The sequence below is a fragment of the Mustela nivalis genome (assembly GCF_964662115.1).
Source record: "Mustela nivalis genome assembly, chromosome: 1".
Classification (NCBI taxonomy): domain Eukaryota; kingdom Metazoa; phylum Chordata; class Mammalia; order Carnivora; family Mustelidae; genus Mustela; species Mustela nivalis.
In genome coordinates, this window is record NC_139020.1 from 107,707,792 (window position 1) to 107,733,643 (window position 25,852).

The following is a 25,852-nucleotide window of genomic DNA, read 5'->3' on the forward strand; positions in this document are numbered from 1 at the left end:
ATTTACAAAGTCTGTTTGCGTAATAACATATAAGTAAGACCCTTGCCTTTAGAAAGCTTTGCAATTCATTGACGAACACCAATCAGGTATTAAAGGATACATTCCAAGTTGTGTTCAATTCTGAGCTTAATGAATCAGAGTCTGATTGTTTTGGATAGTGGGTGATGATATTGTTCTGAGAGTGACAGTGAGACACATAGATCTGGAATATCACAGCCTGGAGAAGGCCTGGTTCAACAGTCCGCATTTAATATGAGAAAAGGGACCCAGAGGGGAGGACTCACTTAAGGTCGTCTAAGTAGTTAGTGGCAGAACCTAGTTTTGTCTCCATACTTTCTCACTTCTAGTCTCTTGGTTTTTCTTATACCATCTCTTCCAATTTAAAACATTTGCAGTTTTGTTTCTAGGTGTATGAACTGTACTTCATTGGGCTGGAAATTTAGAGAAATTCTCCATCGTGTGGAGAGGTACAGAATATTTAATAATGGAGAGAATATATTTGCCTGGAATGGATTGCCTGGAATGGAATCAGGAAGAATCTAAACTCTGAGACATTAGGAATTATTCCTGAGATGAGGGACAGTGGTAGGCCGGGCAGGGCCCTTTGTTAGGATATAAGTGGAGCCATATTCTTGTTTCTAATCATTGGGGGGATTTGGGGGTTGGTTCTTGGTTAAGGTACTTCCATTCTCTAGAACACAGATTCTACATCTGTAGAATAATGGAGTTGGAGTTGGTGAGCTTGGCTTCGTAGACCCCACAGCTCTGAGTTCCATGAATCCACAATTCTGGGTTATGTCTCATGTCCAAGATGACTTGAAAAAAATAAGCAAGTTCTTGCTGAATCATTACCAGCGTCACCTGCTTTGGTCTGGCTGGGAAGTAGGTCAGAGCTTGGCAGACATGAAAATGTGGTTTGCTCCAGCTGTGAGTTCTGTGTGGGTCCCCTCTGTAGACACCTGCCTTCGAAAGGGTGTGGGAGGGGGCTGACACGGTGAGGTGGGGAAGGGCCATTTGTGGCCTGGTGCTGCAGTAATGGATAGGAGAAGGAGCTGTGTGAGGGGAGGTAGGGGGTGAAGGAGGCACGGCTGGTGACGGGTACAGAAAGATAGAAGCAGACATGTGTTGACTGCTTGTCACGTGTGGAGGTCTGGTGAATATCCTTTTCTTAAGCTACCATATAACCGGTATTTAAACTACCCAAATACCCGGGAAATAGATGTCATTATTTGGATGTTATGGAAGAAGAGACGGAGGCTTGGAGAGATTGAGTTATTTGTCCATGGTTAGGTCGCTGGTGGCTGGTAGTTCAGGGAGTTACTCTTGGGTCTGGCTTCAAATTCCCTTTTCTTTTCATGGTCCAAGTGTGCCCTGATGAAGGGGACAGGCGACAGGCAGAGTCCAAGGTCTCTTCCTGCTTGCAGTCTAGGAAGCCACACAGACCACAAACAAGTAAAGAAATCCCTGCTGTCAGAGAGTGGGAGGGGCTACAGGGGAGAACAAAGCAGCATTAGAGGACAGTGGGTGACAAAGGGGCATCCTGGTCCTGCACATCCTGGCACAAGAAGACTGTGCATTACTGAGCTGGGCTGGCCCAGGGAGACCCAACAGCTCTGGACTGACACGCTGAGGTGAGACTTTATCCCTGGCCGTGCTGTGAACCAACTGCGTTTCTGGGAGAAGTCACCTCGCCATCACTAATATCGAGGAGACCCTGTCCTTCCTGTCACACTCGTGATGAGGGAAGGGAAAGTGAATCAATGGAATATGCACCCATTTTTTCAAACCTCAAGAGATTATAAAAATACAAGGACCGTTTTTAACGGTTTTGGGTAACTTTGAAATGGATGGCTTCTTATGTGTACCTTGAGGGAGCATGTTCCTTTTGGTCACTTCTTTGGTCCAAGAAGGAGGACCCCAGGCCAGTCTCAGGCAAGTTTGGGTTGGGTTTGTTAGCGACGAGGCCGTTGGAAATGGGCAGTGGAGAGCTGGCCTCAAGGTTGTGCCATTGGAGGAGAGGGCGGGGATGGGAGGACGGCAGCCGGGGCTGGGGAGGCAGACTGGGTGTCTGCGGGAGACGGGAGTCGGATGGGGTCCAGACTGGCACATAGTAGGGCAGTCAGGCCCATGGACAGCAAGAGCTTGTTGAAAGCCTACTGCATGCCGGGCCATGGCTGAGGAGGGGAGGCTTAGGAGACATTGTGAATCACGTCACAGTTTGCTCTAAGCTTGCCCTGTGCTGAGTATTGTGGTTGCCGAGGAGTCACGCGCTTCTGGCCCTGAAGGAACATCCTGCTTTGTAATTAATATCTGTCCTGTGCCATGAAGGAGGCAAATCAGCATTTACTTTAGTGGGTAAGTTATTCATGTAGGTCGCATGATATTTAAAGGTGTAGAATACCCTGTACCCAAGGGCCACTGGGTCTACCCGGGGATCCTTTGTGTTCCCGGATTGTGGAGAGGTTCTGGGGTCTTAAGGAGGGATTGGGAAAACTGGGGAACACCTGGTGGCTTTGAAGCAGTAGCTCCCTAACAGCTGGCAAAGAAATACTCCAGTATTTTAGCAGTGTGTGTGACCATATGTGTGTGTACTGGCGAGGACCCGCCTTGCATTGGTGTGCAATACCTTTCCTGCCCTTGGTGTGTAATCATTCATGTGCACACAGAGGAGAGAATGACTGGAAGGGCTTCCTGGGGGCGGTGGTGCAGAGTTGGCTTTTGTGAGATGAATAGGGGTATGGTAAAGAATGTTCTAGGATAACGGGAGAATGTGGGCAAGAGTGCCAGGGTGTGAAACAACCTAGAACTTGGCTGGTTGAGGGATGGGGGCATGAGGGTCCTGGTAATTAGGAGGCTCTGTGTGAGCACAGCGGCACCTGTGCTGTAGGAGGGAGGAAGAGCAACATTTCCATGTTACCCTTCTTACAAGGGGAGGGGAAAGGTTTGGACCAGGAAGAAGCAGACAAATTGTATCTTTATTTTTATTTTAAATCCTAGCTGCCATGCGCCGGGTGTGGGGCAGTTTGCTAGCACTGTGTCCCATCTCCCAGCAGCCCCAGGAGGGAGGATTTTCATCATGCCCTCAGCTTACAGGTGAAATCAGAACTCAGTGTGTAACCTGTGTCGTGTCACACGGTGGCATGCGCAGGCCTTAGAACTTGGATTTGGTTGATTGCAAAGCCTGGATACCCCCCTCCGACACCATGTCGCCTCTGTGTCCTGTGAATTTGTAGTGATGTCTATGAAGATCGGGTACTGGTATCTTCTGCAAAATGAGGACCAGAGTCCTTGCTCCTAAGCATTGGCAAGGCTCAGGGAAGAGGGAGCCTCGGCTCAGGGTGCCTTCCAGTTTCCTTGGCGAGACCACTGGTGGTGAGAGGGCTGCTTCAATCCATCTCCTGCTTGTTCCTGAGCCTTTGACTTGACCTTCACTCTCATGAGACCACTTTCTAATGGTGACAGACAGAAAGTGGTGATCATATGGACGCTGCGTATTTCTGGTCTTGCGACAGGTCTTTCTCAGAATAAGTCAATAACGTGGTGCCTGGTTAGGATTTGACCTCTGCTCTAACTTTAGGTCAGGTGATGACACACGTCTGTGGGTTCAGGCCCAGGAGGGTGACACAAAAGGGTTGTGTGTGTGATCGGCTGGAAACTGGTTGTGATGGATGTTTTGCCAGCAGGATTTTACTGTCCGTGGAGAATGTGTGGCTGAGAAATACCAAGTGGAATAATAATTTATCTTTGGCTAGTAGAACTGAGTTTGGGTTCAATGACATTTGCCACAGAGTTTATCTGTTTTTTAACTTTTCCCTTTAACTCTGCAACCTCTGTATCAATAGTTTTATCTAGCTGGGTGAGTTGTGGGTACTTTTAAATTTGGCTTTAAAAAATGGGATCACATGAAGAGAAACGTGAAAGATGTGGGTTCGGACCAAGAGGGTTAAAGGCTCTGCTTTGCTACTCACATACTGTATCCCCATGGCCCTGTACCCTCCATCCTCTACCGCATCTCAGGCCTCCATACGTTCTTCTTCTTGTATCTTTCCTGCTCATTTAGGGTGCTGCTGGATAGTCAGGTGAGTGACCTCATCTCTGGGGTCTGTGAGGGACCCTCACTTTGGTCAGTTAACTGCAGAATTTTGAAGGAAGTTTTAAATCAGATTTGTTGATGGTGACCTTGACTGGCAAAAGAAACAAATTGATGGTCTTCATTCTTGTCCTCCACTTGGCAGCTGTACACCTAAGAAGTCTTTCTTTCAGCGTTATACCTTTTCTAATCCCCCCAGTATTTCTGTATTTCATACTCAAAGCAGGATGAAACCAAATAGTTATTGCCATGGACATGTAGCTCTTAGAAGTTGGGTGGGGCAGAGAATATTTTCACTGTGAAATTCTAAGTGATGTTTGTATAGGACATGTTTTGTGTGCCATTGGTAGAAAGGTAACAGCCTTCAACCACCCCATCTCCCAGGCTCGGTCACACCCTGAGCAGCATTTGTAGGTCTCCATTTGGGAGGTAAGCTCTATCCAGTTCTGTAGACCTCAAGAGTGTGATGACTCTGGGAAAACCTTGTTGTTTTTCCTCTGGCAAGTGGCCACACCTTGTGCGGTTTTTGCAGGGAGAAGGGAAGAAGAGTGATGCTGGCGATGAAAATACTAGTGTTAATGCAGCCAAGCCCTGTTTATGAATGTGTGCACGTGGACCTGATGGTGGCTTATCGTGTTTTAAGCTCATATGGTGTATTATGTTTATGATGAAGAGAGACTTCTGGGTGATACCCGACTTCTGTATAATATCTTAGTGTCTTCACTAGTTTTAGTTGCATAGTGAGTCTATGAGGTATGCTGAGTTGAGGTTATATTTTTAGGGTGGGGGAAGTGGAGGCTCAGAGAGGTAAGTGGCCAGCTTGAGATACATGTGAGTGGTAGGTCTTCTCAGTGTTTCACAGAGTTGTTTTGCTCTAAGAAAATTAGACTGACAGCGTTTGTGATTTTTGAAGGAAGAGAAGAAGTTTCGAAGGAATGGATATTATGCTGCTTATGTTAATATTAAGCTATACCAAGGCTCTAATCATAATATGACCCAAGACTGGGAATTTAAAGTACCACTGATAGAGGAAGAAGAAGCCATGAGAGTTCAGAGATTTTATCAGTGGATGACAGTCTATCCATCTATCCATCCATCCATCCATCCACGCATTCATCCTTACGTCCATCTCCTATCCATTCAACTCATCATTTTTTTTTTTTTTTTTTAATGTACAGTGTGCCAGCTTCCATGCTGGGCCCTGATTCATCAAAGGTACATCAGAATGACGTGTGGCCATTGAGGGTTTAAAGTGTGGCCAGTTTAAATTGAGAGATGCTGTCAGTGTGAAGTATTCATCAGATTTCAAAGGCTTTATAGAAAAGAAAATGTCAAATATCTTGTTGTCACATTTTGTATTCCTTACCTATGAAGTGGTAGTATGTTGGTTGTATGGGGTTAAATTAAATGTACTATTAAAATTAATTTTTCCGGCTTTTTTCTTGATTTCTAGAAACGTGGCTCAGGCTAGCAAATGACAAGTTACCTTTATGGCTTGTGTTACATTTCTGTTGGGTGGCACTGCCTTGGAAGCTTGTTGTCTAGTAGGGGAAGTAAGGTACACACCCACATGTCCTTCTCTGATAACATGCCATTCCCCCTCTTTTCTTCTCTGCCTTACCTTACCTTCTTCGGGCTTCTTAGCGCATTTCAGTCTGACTGAAGCTGTTCTTACCCATGTCTGCGGGGGTCAAAATCATTTCTTTGTAGCCCTGCTCTGATCTGGCCCGATGGTATTGTGCCTGTTGACCACTCTTGTGGCCTTCAGTCTTCCTCTGCCCCTCCGGCCCGTCCTCATGGATGCTTCCCTGACCCTTGTTCCTCTCACAGCTCATAGGTATGGGGGCATTGTAGAGTGTTGTCGTCAGCTCCCATCACTGTCTTTGTGCTCATGACTCCTGGGGGCTTACATTCAGTTTATACCTCCTGAGTCAGCCCCCTCTCTGGAAGTGCCTTTTGTATACTCCTGTTGGAAATGTTAAAGTTACCTCGACTCAACCGTCTTGGCATTGTCCCCTTAACCAATGATATCCTGCTCTGTCTTCATTCACCCAAGCCTGGAAACTAGGGCTCGTTCTGGATGTCAGCACCCTTCCCGTCACTTTTTTCTTCTTGTCATCCTCAGATCTTACCAGAGTCACGTGTGGTAAACTCCTACCCAGCCTTCCTCCATCTTCACTGTCCACCGCAGTCCCCACCCTCAGCATCTCTCCTCTGCAGTGGCTGAATCATTCTTCCCTTCCCCCATCCCATTCTCTGTTCTTCCAGAACGACTTTACAAAAATGCGAACCCACGCATGCCATTTCTCTGTTCCTAAAATCCTTGGTTGATTTCTTCATTCAGGATAAAATCCACAATCCTGTGCCTAAAGAAGAAGACTCTTGGTCATTTGGCCTCTGCTTCTTTCCATCATCATCTCACTAACCTCTGAGACAGATCCTGCATTCCAGGAATATCCACGAGATTCTCTGTAGCCTCCATGACTTCACACACACTGTTCCCTGGGGAAGACCTCGCTCCTTGCCCCACGTGATCACGGTACCTCCCATATACCTTTCAAGATTTCACCCTGACATCTCTATTTGGAATAAACTTCTGATTCCCGGTAACTCCCCCATTTTCAGCTATTTATTGGAGTTTGTTTTGTGTCTTTGGGAACAAAACTCATTTCTTTTAGTTCTGAATCTTCAAGTTCAAAACAGGGATGCAGGAGATATTTGTTGAATGAGTAAGTGCCAAATAATAAGGGTGGAGGTAGAAGCTTTTATAGAAGTTGTGATTCTAGCTGGGTCAGGATGGGAGCAGGGAAGGCCCCAGGAGAGGTGGCATTGGAGCTCTGCCTTCAAGTACGGTGGCATGGGGTTGGGAAGATGCAGGGGAAGCCCTAGCAGTCATTCTCTATGTGCGGTGTTCTATAGGGCCCAGGAATCTAGAATAGGCCCCTCCCCTGCTCAGTACTGTCGTTACTAGAGTAAAATAAGGAGGCCAGTCTCAGGAGTCCATCTGGGCTGGTGTCTGTCTTTGGTACTCGACTTGGTTATATAACTCGGCAAAGCCACCTTCCCCCAGTCTGCAGCGGGCATGGCAGACAGGCACCCCATCCTTGATCGTGAACTGCCCTGGGGGAAAGGAATGCAGAATGATGGCTTGCATTTTCATCTTGACTTCTCCTTTGGAGCTGTCTTTCTGGATAGTAGAGAGGTGACCTCAGCAGCCAGAGACAGGAAAGAGCAAAATGAGTCATCTCAGGCCCTAATGAGGTACATGAGGGACCCCTGCTGGGAGGGTCAGGTGAGGTTGCGCTGTGCCCAGGGTGGGTTTTGCCTCGGGCCTCTAGGCTGCACTGGAGCAGTGCTGAGCTAATTTTACCCACAGGAGCTGACTTTGCTGAAGGGCAGGGCTTATGACATTGACCTGAGCGTTCTGCGATGCCCAGAGAGCTCCCAGGGTACAGCCCTGTTACGTACAGGCCGATTTTCTTCCTCGAGATGCATACGTTTTTCCATTCAGCGTGCCTATCAGCAAGCAGAGTGCTCAGATGCACGGAGCTCCAGGCTTGGTGGAAGGCGGTGGGGCTGGTTTTGGATCCGGCCTCCACTCCTTGCTTACCAGCCGTCCTACCTTGGACAAGTTATATAAACTCTCTGAGTCTCAGTTTCCTCGTTTGCAAAGTAGGACTTCTCGCAGTGTCCTCCGCTGGCTCTTAAGATCACACATCGGGTGACACTTGGCCGGCGTCCCCATGTGCCAGCCACTGGTGCTGCTGCTTTGCTCATAGTGACTCATCTAATCCTCTAAGCAGACCGGTAGGGAAGGCACTCATGCTATCTCTATTTTGCAAATGAGGAAGCAAGGACAGGAGCAGACATTTCTGGAGGCCTACTCTGTGGAGCTGCACAGAGCAGATGGGCTCCGTCTGCAGCCGGCATGCCTTTGAGGTACTCAAGTATTCAGTGGCAATTCTGGAAAACAAAGAGGTCAAGCCAAGAATTCTCCGGAAAGAGTCAGCACTTCTGCTGTGAACACTCTTTGTTTTACATCACTTAGAGTTTAAGTTGGCCGTAAACTAGTTTGTGTGGTTCTGATTAGCTTATGCCCTCTATTTCTGTTCCCTAGGTCTGTTAGGCTAATTGTGGTAAAGTGAGCTCTTTTTCTTCCCTCCACAGAGGCCAGGGAGAAGGTCCCAGGTACAGGCAGACTTAAGGCATACTTCAGCAGTTGAAGAAGTCGAGGTATGGATCATCAGTGAGCTGATCTACTGTATCTACCCCCCACCCCGCCCCAGGCCTTCTGTATCTTCAGGCTTAGAGGGCAGGACAGAGGTTCCACATCATTTGAGTGGAACGGAGTTCATTTGGGGAAGAGATGCTCACAAAATTGTTAGAAAGGCTGGAACAGTGGCTGCAGTCCAGGGATGAGGAAGCCACTGCTGGGGCCTCCACACTTATCTCAGTAGCTTCCCTGCTGGTTATTGGATACTGGATTGCCACATGGGGTGGCCTTGGACTCACGATGGTGCTTGCCTATAGAAGGAGGCAGGAAGCTTTAGCCTCACTCCCACCTTGTAGGTCTCACACAAGTACATTTGATGGCTGGATGCTGGTTCACTAGCTTCCAGGCAGTGTGGGAAATGTAGTTTCTAGCAGTCTGCTTCTGCAGTATGAGAAGGTGCTTTAGGGGTGGGAAGGAGTTTTGGTGAGTCCATCAAGAATATGCACCCACCACTACACACTCCTTTAGAAGTGCCTGTGCAGTATTATCCCCAGACACTTAATATGTACAGTTATAATACCGCAATATATTAGGTCTGATGTTCTACTCAGTATTTATTTACATGAAATATATAACATTAATACACTTGTTATCCCCAAAATGCAGGCCATTTGCCCAGTTTCAGTTTCTGAGTTGTGTTCTCCTTAGCTTTTTTTTTAAATTCCAGCATAGTTAACATGCAGTTAACATGCAGTGTTAACATTAATTTCAGGCGTACTGTAGAGTGATTCAGTAGCTTATTGCGTCACTCAGTGCTCATCATAATGGGTTTTCCTTAGTTTTAATCAAAGTGGTTGATTTGTAATTTTCCTGTTCAATTCAGTTCCTCTTGGGAATCATGCCCCGGACAGTTGTCTTGTTTACACAATTTGTTCCCAGCTGTTTATTAGACACTTACTATGAGACTGACACTATGTTGGATTTGGCACTGTGGGCGGAGAATTTATGGATTCTTCCATTGGGGACCCTCCCCGGGAAGAGAATGACTAAGTCAGGTACATGATAAGCTTACAGGAAGGTTATGATTGACATGCTGGACTGTAGGCTGAGCAAATTGAAAGAGAAATGGCCCCGACTGCCCTGAGAAGCAAGGCAGGTTTCATGGAGGGTAACCGTGGCTGGGTGGTTCTCGGGTGGGGGCAATAACATCTGTCCAAGGGACCTGTGCAGATGTGGGGAGTGGTTTTTGTTGTCTCAGGGCTGGAGGCCAGAGCATGATTGTCACTCAGTAGACAGGGCCGGAGATGCTAGGTGTCCTGTAAGGCATGAGGCACTATATAGATAGCTGCCTTTCTTCAAAGAGCAGTCATATTCCTGTTGGGAATGATCAGCAGGCCTGGAAGGATAGCTAGGATATGTCTACTTGATCTTGGGCTGGGGAGGGTAGTAGTTCAAGCAAAGGGAACAATGCAAGCTAAGAGTTCAGTCTGAGTAAAGCAAAGAATGTGTGCTGAGTGGCAGTGGGAGGGAGTTAGTTCTGGGTGAGAATAGAAGGTTGAGTCCCAGTTACTGAGAAATTTGAGATATCACATAGAGCACTTGGACTTAGCCTCTTGCCATTGGGAAGCCACTTGAGATAGTAGTGCAAAGTCCGTGGAGCAGAAACCTAGCCTTGTCTTACCACCGTGTCTCAAGTAGACATCAGTGATGCCTTCTGAATGAATGAATGCCCCTGGCACGTTGTTAACAGGAGTTGGACTCGTTGGTGCCTGAATTTTTGCCAGGTACCGGAGTCTGTGGTCCTGGAAGAGCCCAGCAGGCAGCATTCGGACTTCAGGAGAGTACAGGATGGCCTGCTCCATGCATCCTGTCTCCACATGAGACGAGAGGGTGGGCCTCAGGCAGTAGTCACATTGCCTCCACTGCAGAGAGAAGCTGATGTCTTAAGCAGCTTGAAGGAGACAAGGCTTCATCCGCTGCCCTCCCTTGTGGACCCTGCAGGCTGCGAGGCATGTGCAGTGCAGACTGAGTCCGCATTAATGCTCCTGTCTCTCAAGGTAATGAAACATTGCCAGTCCCACCAGCAGTTTGCTGACAAGCTTCCTGCACCATGACCATGACTGCAGCTGCTCTTTGGGGAGTGGCTTGCTGGTCCAGGTGGGGATGCTGTCATGTGCTGTGCCCTGGGCCACCCTATAGAGTTCTGGGGGGCCCTTGGACACTCTGGTCAGTTCTCCTTCCTCCTTTCAGGATGGGCTTTGGGGCGTGGGAGGGAAGGCTTGGAAGGGGACTGCCCAGACGTGTGTGAGACGCTACCTTGTTAACATTTCTCCAGCGTTTCATTCTGAACCCTTCAGGAGGACAGAAACGGGGTGTGGATGTGTGGGGTGGCCCCGGGGTTCTCATTTTATGGTTCAGGAAAAGGAAGTGATTTGCCCAGGGTCCCACAGTGAGCTAATGGCAGGCCAGCCCAGCACCCCCATAGTGGGATTTTGATTGTCCTTGGCTGCTGGGGGAGAGTGGGTAATGACACAGGCTCTGAACTTGGCCCATGGGCTCAGCTACTTAACTACCGTATGGACCCCCAGCTTCCTCATTTGTTAAAAGGGTGTCGTGGTCCTATCTGACATTAAGCATTTAAGAAAATGGGGTGTTCGAAAAGATTTATTAACTACAAAGAAATACGGAAGTATTTCTTCTTCTTTTGATGTGGGTGTTAATGGACTGGAAATGGGTGGGACTGTCTGTAGAGAAAGGATGGGGGGTGAAAACTTGGGGATCCGCTTCCTCATTGCACAGAAAAAAGATTTTGCAATCAAATTTGGAGGCAAAGCACTAGTGGGGAGATATGGGCAAATCTCAGGGTTGGAGGAAGTGGGGGTACATTCTTCCCTGGAGCGGGGGATTCATGTAGCAAATATAATGGGAGATGTGGCTAGAGAGATGGGTTGGGCCCATCTTGGAGATCCTGAATGCTGGCCTGAGGGCTCTGGGATATTATTTCTTGTGCAGTTCATATTACTGGTTGGGGTCCGCTGGGAATGCCAGGGTGACCTGGGGCTTAAGCTGGCAGCACCTTCAGGATGGCCAGGGAGCCTAGGGCGAAACTCAGGCAACAGACAGGGGATCGTGCAGTTGGAGCAGGGGCCTTCAGATGGGACGATTCCCAAGTTTGGGGCACGTTTATTTCTTAGAGTGGTTCCACTTTCTCCTTGAGGTTATAATCAAAATGATGATATAGGTATAGAGCTGAGAAGTTTTCAAGTTTCATACCCATTAACTTCTTGGTTCTACCTAAATTAGGGGGAGATAGAAAGGAAGATTGTTCTCACTCCTCTTTTATAGATAAGGAAATGGAGACTCAGAGACAGATGGGATTTTTGAAGCCACTTGGCTGGTTCATATGGAAGGCAGAAGCGGGGATGCCCGGTCTAACACTTCCTCCTGTGCCAATGACCTGGGTCAGTGGTTTTCTTAACCTTGCTTTCTCCACCCTTGACTGTCTTGGTTGACTTTCTTGGAAGCCTAAAATGGCCTTGGGTTTCAGAGGTTCCTGAAACAAGCTGTAAGATTTTTCACAGATGAGCTGCGGGGAATTGGGAACACAAATGTTTTCCTTCCTCAAGCTCTTTATTGCTGTCATATTGTTTTTTCAGGTTGGAAATGCGCCTGAGAGCACTGAGCCCCAGTCACATCTTGAGCCTCTTCTTTGCTTTGGACACAGTGCTACCTCTTTCCATCTGTGAATTTACATCCATTTATAGATGAGGAGATCATAATGCAGTATTTATCGTCACACTTTACTAAGCAACTTACACACATTAGGTAGTTCTCCTAAGAGCCCTATTTGGTAGATAACACTGTTACTTCCCATTTTTCAGATGAGAAAAATGAGGCTTAGTGAGATATGAGTAACTTGCTTAGTGAGAACACAGGTCCTAAATAGACGAAGCTCCAAGTTTCCTAATTGGAGAACTCTTTCCTCCCTGCTATCCCATATATTAGCTGTCTCCCTGGTAAAAACACAGAGCTGCTTAATTAAGGAGGTACAGCTCATCTTGGAGGTTACACCATGAGAGTTGGGAGGTACTGTGAAGAGCTCAGAAAGCTGCTGGTTTTCAAGCTGTGCTTTCCTGAGTAACACAGCATTGCAGAACTCCAGGAGTGGGGTTGGGATAGGGGTACTGGGTGGTGGAGGCGGCAAGTGGGGGAGAAGAGCTGGGGAAGGGGAGCTCTGGAACCCAGTCGGAGCAGCTCTGGTGTTATCTCCTTTACAAGTAAGCATCTGCAGAGCATTTTGTTTAAAGGAAGGTCTCTGCTGCTGCGGAGGAAAAAAAAAAGTTTGAAAACCACTGTGCTAGCCCAGTGTGTCTGTTCACTAAAGCTGAGAGACAGAGTGGCTTAGCACCGATCACATTTGTGAGGGGTCCTGGTTTTTTTTTTTCCCTTTTTCAAGGAACCGTGCCTTCTGTCTACCTCCTCCTGAGGCCTTTGGGCACCTGGCTGCAGGTTCAGGGTCACGTAGCCTTAGAGTAGCTGCGGAAACTTCAGGCCACCCCCTGAACACCATCCTTGCCCTGTCTCCTTCACCTTGGCTGTGTCTCCTCTTTAGACCTTGGGAACCTCACTGAGATTAGTTCCATTTCTGTGAGGGATAGAGTGGAGACGACAGCCAGTATTGTGTTACTCCACTGGCCCAACCTTCAAAGACATTGTTTAACTGAAAACTTGTGACAATCGAGTGTTCATTGTATGCACAGTGCTGAGCACACAGGCCAGGCTCCTGACTCCGAGGGCCTTCTGGGGAGACAGAAGAAAATCAGGAATATGGCCAACTCTTTTTGTAGAGAGTTATGCTTGTGGTATATAGGATGGTTATCTGTGATAGTTATGTAAGGATGATTTCATCTCGTAGAAATGGGATAGGCAGAGTCTGGACAATAGGAAAGAAAGTTAGAAATTGGAGAGTGCATTCTAGAATTGCAAGGGATTGAGTTTGCATCGGGAGTTAGTTATTCCTGGGCTCTTCCACTTACTGTCTCTGGGACTTGCACAGTTTACTTTTCCTTTAAGCCTTTATTTCCTCATCTGTATGATGGGTAAGATTGCCTATGTCACAGGGTGTTTGATGGGGTCAAATGGGATAATATATGCAGCCTGGTTAGTATAATGCCCAGCACAGAGTAAACGTTCTTTAAATTATGGTTGTTTTTGTGATTATTACTGTTATTTTCCAGTGAAGAGTGAAGGAGACCATTTTTTAAAAACCTGATCAGAGCTTTGCATCTCAAAAAACAGCACTCTGCTTTCAGAAATAGAATCCATCCAATCACCTTAAGCCACACTAAGTATTAGCTTCAGTTTGCCTGGCTGACTTACCTCTTTTTGTCTCCACTTGTGTGCCCACTAGTGGCCCACACACGTAGCTGGTCACTGGACACGGCTCTTTATTGCCTGAGCTCAAATCCTTCCATTTGCCTGGAAATGTCCTTTGTCACTGCCCCTGTCCCATTTAATCCCTGGCCTGGAAGTCTGTGCCTCCCACAGAGGATTCCCTGCTGAAGTCAGAACTAAAGGAGTTGGCCACCTCTTGTCCCATGTTGCATTCATGTCTGCATCTCAGAGCTCTTTGCTGTATCTTGCCTCGGGATTCGGGCACATGCTTTTAATAGGTGATCACACATCGCTGTGATAAATTAATTTAGTGCCTTTCTCCAATGTTAGGCACAAGGAAGCAGATGATAAAATGCAAACCAGAAAACAATCATCACCGAGCTGTGTGCTCATCAGCCTTGGAAATGGCTTTCTGGGGAAGCTCTGGCCCCTCCTTAAATGACATTGATGACTTGGATCTTTGCAGAAATTGAAGAGAATCCTGATGACTAGCATGTTGGGAGAGGCCTGAAGGAAGCCAGTCCAGTGAACTCATACTCTCAGAGATTCTTGAGTACCCTCTGCTCCCCCGGGTGATCTGCAGCCCACCTCTGGTATGCCAATGGACCTCTCTGTGGCCTGGGACTCCTGAATTCCAGGTTGAGCCTCTGAGAGGAGAGCTGGGCTGGGAGGTTAAATGGGTTGCTGATTTCTGTCTTTTTAGTATGTGCAACTTGAAATATCCTGTGCCCTTGATTAATTCATGCTTGGGAGCTTCCTTAGTGCTCTCTGGTAAATAGCTCGTTACTGTACGCTTATTTCCCCACGGGCTTATTGCAGAGAGACTGGAGCCTGTGTTTCTAACAACTTCTCCAAGGAGAACATCACAGGTCACGTTTCCGGAACTGAGGCTCTCAGGGGGTCTTCCGTACCTCCCTCTCGGTATTACCTCGCTTTGGGCTGGCATTTGCTTGTAGCTGAAAAGGGAGCGCTGAAAATCTGGACGCTGAGCCTCAGCTGCCAGGGAGAAGCACAGAGAAGGCAGAACCCTGTAGAACGTCAAATCATTTTCCTTTCATTCCCAGAGCCTTCAGGATTCTTTGTCTTGAGAATGACCTCACTGCTTTTTTTGTATTTGTAATGGAATGCGCAGTCATTTACAAGTAATCACACAATAATCCCTTACACTTTTGGACCGCCTTCCCGTTTTCCAGAGGGTTTTAACTCTCATTATCTCATTTGATCCTCAGAACTGCTCTGAGAGGAGGCAGAAGGGCCATTTTAATTTCTAATTTTCAGGTGTAGAAACTGAGGTTTAGAAAAGTTAAACAGGTGCCCGGAGGTCACACAGTCTTCCTGGCAGAATTGGACCTGGAATCTCAACTAGTCTAACTTCTAAACCAGTCTTCCTTTCGTGATCTACTGTGGGTGTGACCTTGGGAATATACTTGGGCTCACTGAGCCTCCTCTTTGCTGTCACGATATTGGGTATACTACTCCCGGTGGAGTTGCGAGTAGGATTCAGTGAGACTGTCTGGGAAGGCCTTTATAAACTGATAAAGTGCGCTGCTAATGTGAGGCATTGCTGCTGCGTGTACATTGAATTCAAGTAGTGCCATTGGAACTGGCAGAATGGAATATTCTCTCCCCCACATGGTAAAGACAGAAAGGTCTGCAGTGGTGTTGGATGGGCAAGTTGGCCCCACTGTCCTGCCTGCAGGCTGCTTTGTTACTCTGAGAGTGCTTGAGCAGGCCAGGCCCTCTTTTCCTGCAGAACTTGCTCTTAATGTTCTTTGGAACAGCCTAGTCAGTTTTAGGGAAGCAGGAATGGGGATCTGGGAATGGGATCTGCATCCCTGAGCTTTTGTCAGGAAGGGTGGGAATGCGCCGTTGGGGAGGGGGTAGAGGTGGGCGGATGAACAGGTCTCCAAGGTCCCTCTCCTCATTTCTCAGCAACTGGGAATTACTAGGGCAGGTGTCATGAGTCCCTAAGGCTGGCCGTCCACATGCAGTATTGGGGGTTGAGAAGGGTTGCTTAGTAGCAGTGCTTCCTGGGAAAACCCAGAAAGGTTGGCTTTCAAGTTGACAACAGATGCTTTGAGAGTTAGCGGCACGATGGGGCTGGGAGATGGCCAGAGTGCCTGAGGGTCGAGATCGTGGGTAGCTTCATTTCTGTATCCAGATTCACCTACCAAAATTCCAAGGCAGTGGAACAGACACAGGTTGTTCAAATGGTTGTAAGGGGCCGGAGGATGAAGAATAGGAGGTTGAAAGTCAGGAGCCAGATTTTGTTACCATATAAGGAAGAACTTTCTATTGGGAAGATGGAATTTACAGCTGCAGGAGGTAATGATCAGCCCCTCACTGGAGACCTCAGGGTGACCATGGGGGGATTTGGGACCTGGGCGGGGAGGGCTGTCGGTCTTAGTGGTAGGGTCTTCTCTCCTTTTAAGCACCCAGAACCTGTGGCTCTCAGTGGTCAAGTTGACCAGAGGTACACGTACATCAGGGAATGCGGGTCCTCTTGGTGGGTATGGAAACTTATCTCCAAATGCAATTTTGCAAAATGGAAGGGATACATAAGGTCTTTCTTGGTTTTCATTCCTGTCCCTGTAGTCTGCTTACTCCTTGGTTTTCACAGTTTCCAGGTCGTCCATGGGCAACTGTTCTCCATGGAATGTCGTTTCCCTCTGCTGGTATCTTCCTGTTTGCGTATTGGAAGGGACTCTGAGCTCCTGACAGGAGGACAGTCTTTCTACAGAACCACCAAGTCACATGGCTCCACATGCAGTCTTCTCAGTTACAAAGGAAGACCATCCCTTTAGCCTCTGCGGAGCTGCCTCTGGGACCTCTTGGGGGTACTGCACTGGCAGGAGTTCTCTACTGAGTTCTGGTTCTGGCATGTGGTGACCCTGTTTCCCTACCTTATATTTGTGTGTGTTTCTTAAACACGCAATGAGCAAGAAATGCTTGCTGCTTTGTGGATATTTAGGGCATATTTGCAAAAATATAAAGTAAATAATTGGGATAACTGTGTCATGACTATTGGGACAGACCAAGTAGAAGCTGCTTTTAGAGCACGTTGCTGGAAAGTTTCAGGTGATCCACCTGCTTTGTAGATGATAGAATATAAGCTACAAGAGGAGAACTGAGTTTTCCACAATCTCGAGTGCCCGACCTGGGCTTAGGGCTTGGGTGCCCTGGTTCCCTGAGTGGTGCTGTTTACTGCTGGAAGGTTCTCTGGGGATGAGAACTATCAGCCTCATGGCGCAGACCAGGAGGTGGGCAAGGATTCTGAAAAACAGCTCACATGACCTAGAGAAAGCCTTTGCCAACAGTAGAGCAAGATCACTGTAAAATAATTGAACTGCTGGGAAGCCGAGGTGTAGATTCCCTTCTCCAGGCATACGCCTCCTCCCCTGCTCTGCCGTTTTCCCCAGCATCCCATCTCTTTTCTTTCTCTTCTGTTAGTTCCGTCTGAAGTCATTTTAGACCAGATATATTCCTAACTGACTTTCTGGTTCAATTTAGTTACCAAACACTTCTTGGGACCTTTTTAAAAAATAAATAAATAAATAAGTAAATAAATATTTTATTCATTTATTTAACATAGAAAGACACAACGAGAGAGGGAACATAAGCAGAGGGAGGGGAGAGGGAGAAGCTAGGCAGGGACCCTGATGCAGGGCTCGATCCCAGGACCCTGGGATCATGACCTGAGCCAAAGGCAGATGCTTAATGACTGAGACACCCAGGCGCCCCCTTCTCAGGACCTTCTGATCAACAATTTAAATTAGGCATTTAACCCTCTTCCCTCTCCCCCACTCCCACAACAATGTTCTCCTGAAAGTCTGGTTTTATTCTGGGTTTTCCTGCCTGGTGTCTGTCCTATGAATAACTCATGCAAAAACTAAGTTCCCAGGAGGATTCTTGGCCCAAGGGAGTCAGGGAATTGGGGTCAAGGGTGGGGATTGATTTTGGCCTCATCGGCATCAGAAGAACTGTGGACTGGCTTCTTGGTGACCTCTTCAGGTACACCTCCCCCCCCACTCCAGATGCCAACCCCCTTTCCTCTGAATTAATAGATTGACTCCATAAATGTCATTGTATTCTGGACGGCCCTATTCCTCAGGTGAACATAAAGCCTTTCAACCCCGTCATTTCCTTGTTTGGGCTGGGGAGCCCTTTTTTGTGGAACAGGACAGCCTGTGGAGAAGTTGAGACTCTACTTCTTTTGGGGTTAATCATTTACTCTGAGTAAGGAATTGTGTCATAAGTGGGGGCATGTTCTTCAAGTGCCAGGGGAGAGAAGGGTGATTTTTCTGACATCCTCTGGCCTGCTTCTCCATATATGGAAATGTTTACCCACCACACTGATCTATTGGAAGAGAAGGAGGTGACTCAGGGTTTAGGAGAAGCAGGATTTGAATTCTTGTTTCCAGAAACAAAGTCGCCCCCGTCCACCACCCCCCACCCACCTCCGTCCCCTCCATTCCTTTGCCCCTTGTTCTGGAAGCTGAGGAGAGAATGTGTCAGTGCTGTTCCCCTCGGGCCTTGGGACCACCTCTTTGCAGTGAGACTCAGGGTGTGTGAGAGGGAGTGAGGGCCGGCGGAGGGCCCGCTGCCTGTGGGGCCTGACTCGCGTGAGTACATCATTATTGATAGAGCGAATGGCAATTCTGCTCGTAGACCTGGGGCTCGCAGACCTGGTGCTGGCAGCCCTGAAGGCTTGCAAGGCCATGAAACATGTTGCTGGGAACGCTGGCCACTTTAATTTGGGGTGTGGACAGCTGCTTTCCCAGGGGAACTCTTCTCACAGTGGGATTTAGAGACCGACTCTGCCCGAGGGAAAATTCTATTTGTATGTTAAAAAAAAAAAAAGAGATATTTCCTCCCACCTGAGGCCTGGCCAGAGATGGGTAGAAAGGTAATTTGGGAGTATTGTCCGATTGCTAGGGCTAGAGCCAGAAGCCAGAAGGATGTTTGTGGACACTTGGGAAAGGATAGTTTTAGCTTGAAAAGCAGAGTTATGGTTGGCCTTAAGAGCATAAAAAAATATTGCTATCTATGCAGCATTTGTATGGCTTCGCAGTTCGGATTAAAATCCCGGGGTGCAGGATGTTGTGACGGTGGATGGACTGGTAAAGATGGACTGGTAAAGAGACAACTGGGTTGGTCTGCTTTGGTGTGTAGCAGGATGGTGGGCAGTGGAGGCTCCCGGGGGCACAGCTGACTCACCCTGTGGCTACAGGGCCGATTAGTGGGGATTGGAGCCCAGGTCTCTTGGCTCTCAAATCATTCCTCCTTCCATTCCACTTCAGCTGCCCCCACAGGCAGAGGTGGAGAGGAATGTGCCCGTTTTGCAGGTGAGGAAACAGGGACGCCGGATGCCAGAGCTGTCCACGCTTACCCATCCCCTGGGTGAGACAGAGCTAGCACCTGGTTCAGCCAGTTCAGACCTCTTTCTGTCATGTTCATGGGCTCAGATCCCTGAATTTATTTGCAAATTTTTCCTTTTTTTCCCCTTTCTCGGTTTCTACTTCCTTTTGTTCTGCTTCTGGTCATGGGAGTGTTATTGGAATGTGAGTTGTTGCCTTCTGATCTGCTCTGCTGTCTGTCTCTTTTTCTTGCCTGAAAGGGGATGACAGCTTGTCCAGGCTGCAGAACTGAGTAGTGGGGGCCCTTATTTCGGTTTGTTTCAGGCAGTGGAGATTTTGCATGGGCCTTGAAAGAGACTGAGCACACTTGCTGTCTTAGCCTCTAGCACCGTTCTTGAAGCTGCCAGGATCCTGGAGTGTAATTCCCATTGAAAGGTGAGCCTGACTCTGAACAGATTTTATACACAGACACACACACACGTACAGACGCACACACACACACACACAGCCATGTACACACAGACACACACTCATAGACACACACACACAGAGCCATGTACACACACACACTCACAGACACAGACATACACAGACACACACACAAATACTTGTAGATACACACACACACACACACACACACACACACACACACCCTTCTTTGCTTTCTCTGATACCATGAGAATCTGATAGCAAGAGAGACTAAGAGGGCACCGCCCTCTCTTACAGTCTACCAGATTGTAGACTGATAGATTGTCTACCTGGCCACGAGTAGTTCTTTGTAGTTAGTTTGGTTTCTGATGAACCTGGGGGTCCTTTCCTCTAGTTCAGGGAAGACTTTCAAGCCAGTGGCATTAGGCGATGGATAGTAATAGCACAGGAAAGGGCTCTGAGGCTCTGTCTGTCCAGGGCTGAAGGGGAGGCCCCCCAGCTCCCTGAGCTGCTCTGAAGCACCAGGGAAACAGGGTCCTGCCCAGGACCCTGGGAATCTGCACCCAGCATGTCTCCTACTCCATGGCTACGGTTGGGCGGCTTGTGAGCCCGGAGAGCAGGAGGCTGCCTGGAAGCAGGAAGGGCTTGGGAGGTTTCCCAGCTCTGGTGGTGACAGACAGGGGCACTGAGAGGTTGGGGCTGGTGGTGCGGGTGTACATGCTGGTACGGTGAAGAAGGAGCACTGACATAAATTGAGGGCTCTCTGGGTGCCAGGCACTGGGGTAAGCACTTGACCTCAATCCCTGAGTCTCTACTACCGCTACCCATGAGTAGGTGCTATTTTTTTTTTTCAACTTTATCTTTCATTTTGGTAAAAAATGCAAAACATTTACCATCTACACATTTCTAAGTGTACAGCTCAGTAGTGTTGAGTGCAGTCAACCTCTCCTACAGCCCATCTCCAGAGCTCCTTTCATTCTGTAAAACTGAAACTCACCATAGCCGTTCCACACGGACTCCCCATTCCCCTCACCCTGGCCCCTGACAACTGCCATTCTCCCTTCTGTGTTGGTGAATTTGACTTCTCTCTGCACCTCTCGTGAGGTGGAATCCTCCAGTATCATCCCTTTGGTGACTGCCCTGTTTCACTCGGAGTAACATCTGCATGCTTCATCCATGTCGGGGCGTGTGTGAGAATTACATACGTACACACCCCACTGTGTCGATCCCTGTAGGTACCATTGTTTTACCTCCATTGTAGAGAGGAAGAACCTAAGGCTTGGAGGGCTTCAGTGGCTCGGAGTCACGTGGTCAGTAGCGGAGCTGGGATTTGAACCCAGGTAGTGTGATGTCAGAGCGCATGCGATCAGGAGTGAGCAGCTGTTTGATTTCGGTTAGCAAGAGCGGGACAACTATCTCCTCACACCTTGCTGTGACATTTCAGTAACCAAGTGTTCCAAAGGACCTTGTAGAGGTATTTTCCTCTGTGTTCAAGCCACACGTGAAGCCCTCCTCTGGCAAATGGTAGGAGATCTGTGGCTCTTCTTGTTTGTCCCTTTCCTTCCTCTTACTTTTCTGTCTCCCTCCCCAGTTTCCTCCTGGGGAAAAAAAATCACAAATGGTGTGCCTCTTTCTTAGATACTTAAGATCCTTTATGCGATAAGACAGACTATATAAGTCAGTGATGTGATATCAGGTGTTTTTGTTGCCGCTCTGTCTATGGAATGCTGGGTTCAGAGCAGTGGACAGAAATTGCTTGTGTGATCTGTCTGACCCAGCTCTGTTGCTAACTTAGTGTTTGATTTGGGATATGATGCTTCTTTCTGAGCCTCCGTTTTTCCAACCTGGAAGATGGACTGGTTGTCCGTGACAGGGAGCAGTCTGAGCTGAGCCCACATGAGGTGTTCTACATGATTGATCTCCTTCTGTCCTCCTAGCACTCCGCAGGGGCTGTTATCCCCATTTTACCCGAGGAAAGTCAGTTCTAGAGCAATGGGAAAACTTGCCTAAATGCCATCAGCTCCAGAGTTGCAAGCAGTTGTGATCCATGTCCGACTCCAAGGCCCGGGCCTTAGCCACGGTGCCGGGTGCTTTGCTCTTAGGGATCTGTAAGGTTTCTTCCCTTGGTGGCACGTATTCATCTAATTTTATTAAATGTTTATTGGATTCCCACTTATGTGCTTCATACTGTTCTGGGCACCGAGCCAGCACTGGGTTTGGAGTGAAGAAAAAGACACACAGAACAATGATTCTTTGGAGCTTACATTCTAGTAGGGGTGTGTGGAGGAGGCAGATAATAAATGAACATATAAACAGGAGGGAATGATAAGTAACACTGTGAGGATTCACCCAGGGTGCTCAGACGGTGAGTGAATGAAGGAGAGGATCTGGGTGGTGATGTTTAAGCTGAGCTCTGAATGTCAGGGAACCAGCCACGCAAAAGTCAGAGGGGAGAAGCATGCAGAGGGTTCTGTCAATGCCCAGGCTGTGGAGCGGGAATGAGTCAGAGTTTGAGTAATAGAAGGAGCCTAGAGGGCTAGGAAGTAGTGGGCTGCAGAGAGAGAAGCACGATAGCAGGGCAGGGTAAGGGCTGCTGGGTGTAAGTAAGCTAGGGAAGGGTCTGACCTGAGTGGAGGGGTGATGGGAAGCATCTGAGTATTGGACCAGCATCATTCTGCCTGCTATCGGGGGAATGGATTACAAGGAGGGGGGCAGGGGTAGAAGCAAGGAAGTTAGGAGGAGACTCCTTCTGGAATCAGGAGAAAGGTAGTGGTAACTTTAATTAGGGTGGTAGAAGCGGGTCCAGAGAGCAGTGACTTGGTGCCTGACGTGTTTTGGAAAGGTTGTCTACAGGATATCAAGTGCAGTGTCCTTCTAAAAAGTGTTGAGGTCAATGGGCAGAAATCTGGGAGACCCTGATGTAGGTGAAAATGTGCAGTGGAGGGTGCACAGACTTGCATCTGATTCAGACTAAGGAGTCTGTGTGCTCCCCGCTTTGGTTTCTAGCCTTGAACTTCTGGCCAGGGAACAGAGGGCAGTGGCTTCCTGCCTCTGACTTCCTGGCTGAGAGTTGCTAGAATGCCCCAAAATAAGCCTTACAGAACATGCTGCTTCCTTTGCTCTCCCTGGGTATTTGTATAAAGCATTCTTTCCCACCAAGCCTGTGGAACATTCAGAGTGATGTTGACTTTGTGGACTGTATTTAACATATTGTTTTTCCCTGATGTGTCGTCTAACCCTGTAGGGATTCCTGCCTCCTATAGATTCCCTGGTGAGCGGCCTTCAACCACTCTGTAAGATGGGTCTGGAAGGCTCAGTGGGAACCCAGTAGAGCTGGGATTTCAAGGCTCCACTTTGGCTTGAGGACCCTGGTCCAAGGGTACCTCCTAGACCTATTTCATGGACATTTGATTTCATAACTTACTGGCCCTCGCCTCCCCCTTTATAATTCCTTTTAATGGCCTGGACTTTCCTGTAAATTCCCTATTTTTCAATGGCATGGAGAAACTGGTCTCATAGAAATTGGATGATTTAGTTACCTGGGTGGTTCAGTTGGTTGAGCATCCGGCTCTTGGTTTTGGCTCAGGTCATGATCTCACAGCTGTGGGATCGAGCCCCATGTTGGGCTCCACGCTTAGTGCGGAGTCTGCTCCACATTCTCTCTCCCTCTCTTTACCCCTCTGCCTCTCCCCCTCCCCCCTGCCCATGTGTTCTCTCTCTATAAAAATAAGTAATAAATGAAATCTTAAAAAAAAATAAGTTAGATGATAGGGTCTATGTGATGTTGTGTGTGAGTCAGGCTGGGAATCTAAGAATCCTGACCGAGCCTTGTGCTCTCTGACCTAAGTGACCACCAGACCCAAGTGACCCCGCATGGGACCTCACGTCCCCCAGTGTCTCACGGCATTCTTCTATGACGGTGGGCCTGAGCCTGGTGATGCTCAGAGATCATAGTTGAAATAACTTGAAATTCACTCCTGGGGCTTCTTCACACACTCTCTTCAAATGGTTTGCAGTCTGTCTTAACAATTTTTTTTTTTTTAATAAAACCTCTTGAGCCTTATCTTTTAAAAACCGTTTTATTTTTGCTCATTTGAATTTCTTTTAAAGTTTCTTTCACATGACCCATTCATTTAGTCAACAAACATTTATTGAGTTCTTACTGTATGCCAGGCATTGTGCTAGGCGCTGGGGATTGATTCAAAGATAATTTGGAGGCGTACGGAAGGGGAGTGGATAATTACAGCACAGTGAGATAAGCGCTATAATAGAGGGATATGTAAAGAGCTAGAAATAGCACTATGAATAACATCTCCGAACAAATTGCCTTCTTTTTTCCTTTTGGATTATTCCCTTATGTATATTGCCCAAAGTGGGATTACTGGGTCATTTAAAAGATGAAAACAATTTGGCACAAAAAGATGTAATGACTTGCCTGGGGAATACAGATCAATTTTCAACAGGGGGAAAATTGTTGACAATTCCAGATTTAGACATTTCACCAGGAGGATTGCTCCGTTTTTATACCACCCCTGTCATCATGGTGGTGTTGAGGGGGGAGTACCTAGTCTCAACCTGTCAGGCTGCTTGTAGAAACACATATCCTTATCTTTAATCTCACACATTAATTGTTAATTCTCACACCTGGCTCTGTAAGTATGATTGTGTCCATTTTACAAATGAAGAAATTTGTAACTTGATTAGAAGGAAGTGACTTGCTCAGGGTTCCATGGAGATAATTCATGGAGAATCCAAGAATCAAGCATAGGGTTTTTTGATTCTAGGACTCTGGTCCTGTTCTCCGTGCTCCGTTCATCAGGCAGGGTACTTGTGCTCCAGCTGAGGCCTGGAATTCACTAATGAGCTGTAGGGACTTTTTCTCAGGAGGGCCGGAATATTCCAAAGAGGTATAGAAGTTCTGGTCCAGTGTTCCTGTGTACATCAGTTAGAAGAGACCTAGAGGTCATTATTCCTGACTCTGTCCCAGGTCCTGGAAGGTTAGTGCATCACCTTAGCTCTGAAGCACAGAGTCCCAAGTGGGGCCAAAAGTGTGCCATAGTTCTGTTTTGAAGCATTTATTATTTTCCTCGTATATTCAGCTGTGTGTCCCTGACTGTAAATTTACTGATTTCGCCAATGAGGAATAAAAACTCCTGCCCCAGTACCCAGCTCATCATAGCCGGACAGCAATGCCTGTCCACTCTGAGCTTCCTCAAGGCTTTGGCTCACTCATCCCTAAGACAGCCATGTTTCCTGCCATTTTCCAGACATACCTGCTTTTTCTCACCTTCATACTTTGGCTTATGCTGTTCCCTTAGCCTAAGGTGACCTCTCCCATCTTCATCCAGAGAACTTCTGTTCCTTCTGTGCGCTTCTGCACAGAAACCGCCTTCTGATGGAGGTGACCTCTGATCACCACCCACTCTGCACCCTGCACGCTGCCCCACATTGGAAGGATCTCTGTGTTCTCTCTTCTGCTAACTCACACCACAGTGGGCTGTGGGGCAATAGAGTATAGCTCTGTGGTGCTTATGAGCATGGCATCTTCTTTCAGATGTTGGCCATGACACTGATAGATGTGTGAGCCATCAGGTCAGTTATTCTTCTTGAACCTGAGGCTCTTCATCTGTCAAATGGGTATAAATAATCATAGGAAGTCACAGCGTTGTGAGGATTTATCACACATTATCTGTGGTTCTTCTGTGGTTGTGCACCATATCCTACTTTGTATCTTGTCTCTCCTTCTAGATTGGGAGCTCCTTTAAGGGCTGGGAAGGAAAAACATCTTGCCTGTGCCTTTAACAAATGGGACCTTTCACAAAGGCTGCTTTAAGGGAAAGATTCCATATGACCTAACTGGTGACGTCAGGCTCATTACTAGTTGGAAGCCCCGGTCACATGGTGCCAGGCCTGGACGGGAGCGCTGTGATAGGGAGCTTTGGGCACACATAGAATGTGCTGGATGGGCCTCTGGCTCCTGCTTGGTAACAGGACAGAAGCTGGAGCTTGTGTGCAGCCTGTGTTCTGATTAATCACGTTGGGTAGTGCTGGCATTTCACTGAAGGCAGAGTGGAAATCCTGCTTGGAACGTGACAATTGGTTTCTTCTCTGGGTCTTTCACGGACAGGAGTTACAGATTAGAGGAGATCAGTGGAGCTGTGGGTTTGGGGCACCTCTGAGAGCCACCTCCTCTGACTTCTCTGTGGGCGGGGCCACGGGGAGGGCGTGCCTTTGGAGGAGGAAGCTGTCCTTTAGGTACCCCTCACCCTCGCTGTGCTTAGAAACTGACCATGGAAGGTGAAATACAGTTCTTAAAGGGGTAACTCTGTCTTTTAACTTTCTCTCGAATCATTTCCCAAAATGTAGTAC

At 47.7% G+C, this 25,852-nt stretch overlaps 1 protein-coding gene across 25 annotated transcripts in view; it reads left to right on the forward strand.

Moving 5' to 3' along the window:
• Window positions 1-25,852, forward strand: part of LPP (LIM domain containing preferred translocation partner in lipoma) — a gene marked incomplete at its 3' end in the record, with an annotated part of 643,639 nt that overhangs the window by 33,646 nt on the left and 584,141 nt on the right. For 3 of the 25 annotated variants that reach the window (XM_082694097.1, XM_082694108.1, XM_082694125.1), the window contains exon 1: window positions 8,305-8,323. The exons of 14 other annotated variants lie outside the window; for them this stretch is intronic. Of the gene's footprint in view, window positions 1-8,257; window positions 8,324-14,163; window positions 14,291-18,169; window positions 18,320-19,383; window positions 19,490-25,852 lie in introns of those variants that run through there. 8 more of the 25 variants (XM_082694120.1, XM_082694106.1, XM_082694109.1 and 5 more) reach the window with 7 other exon arrangements.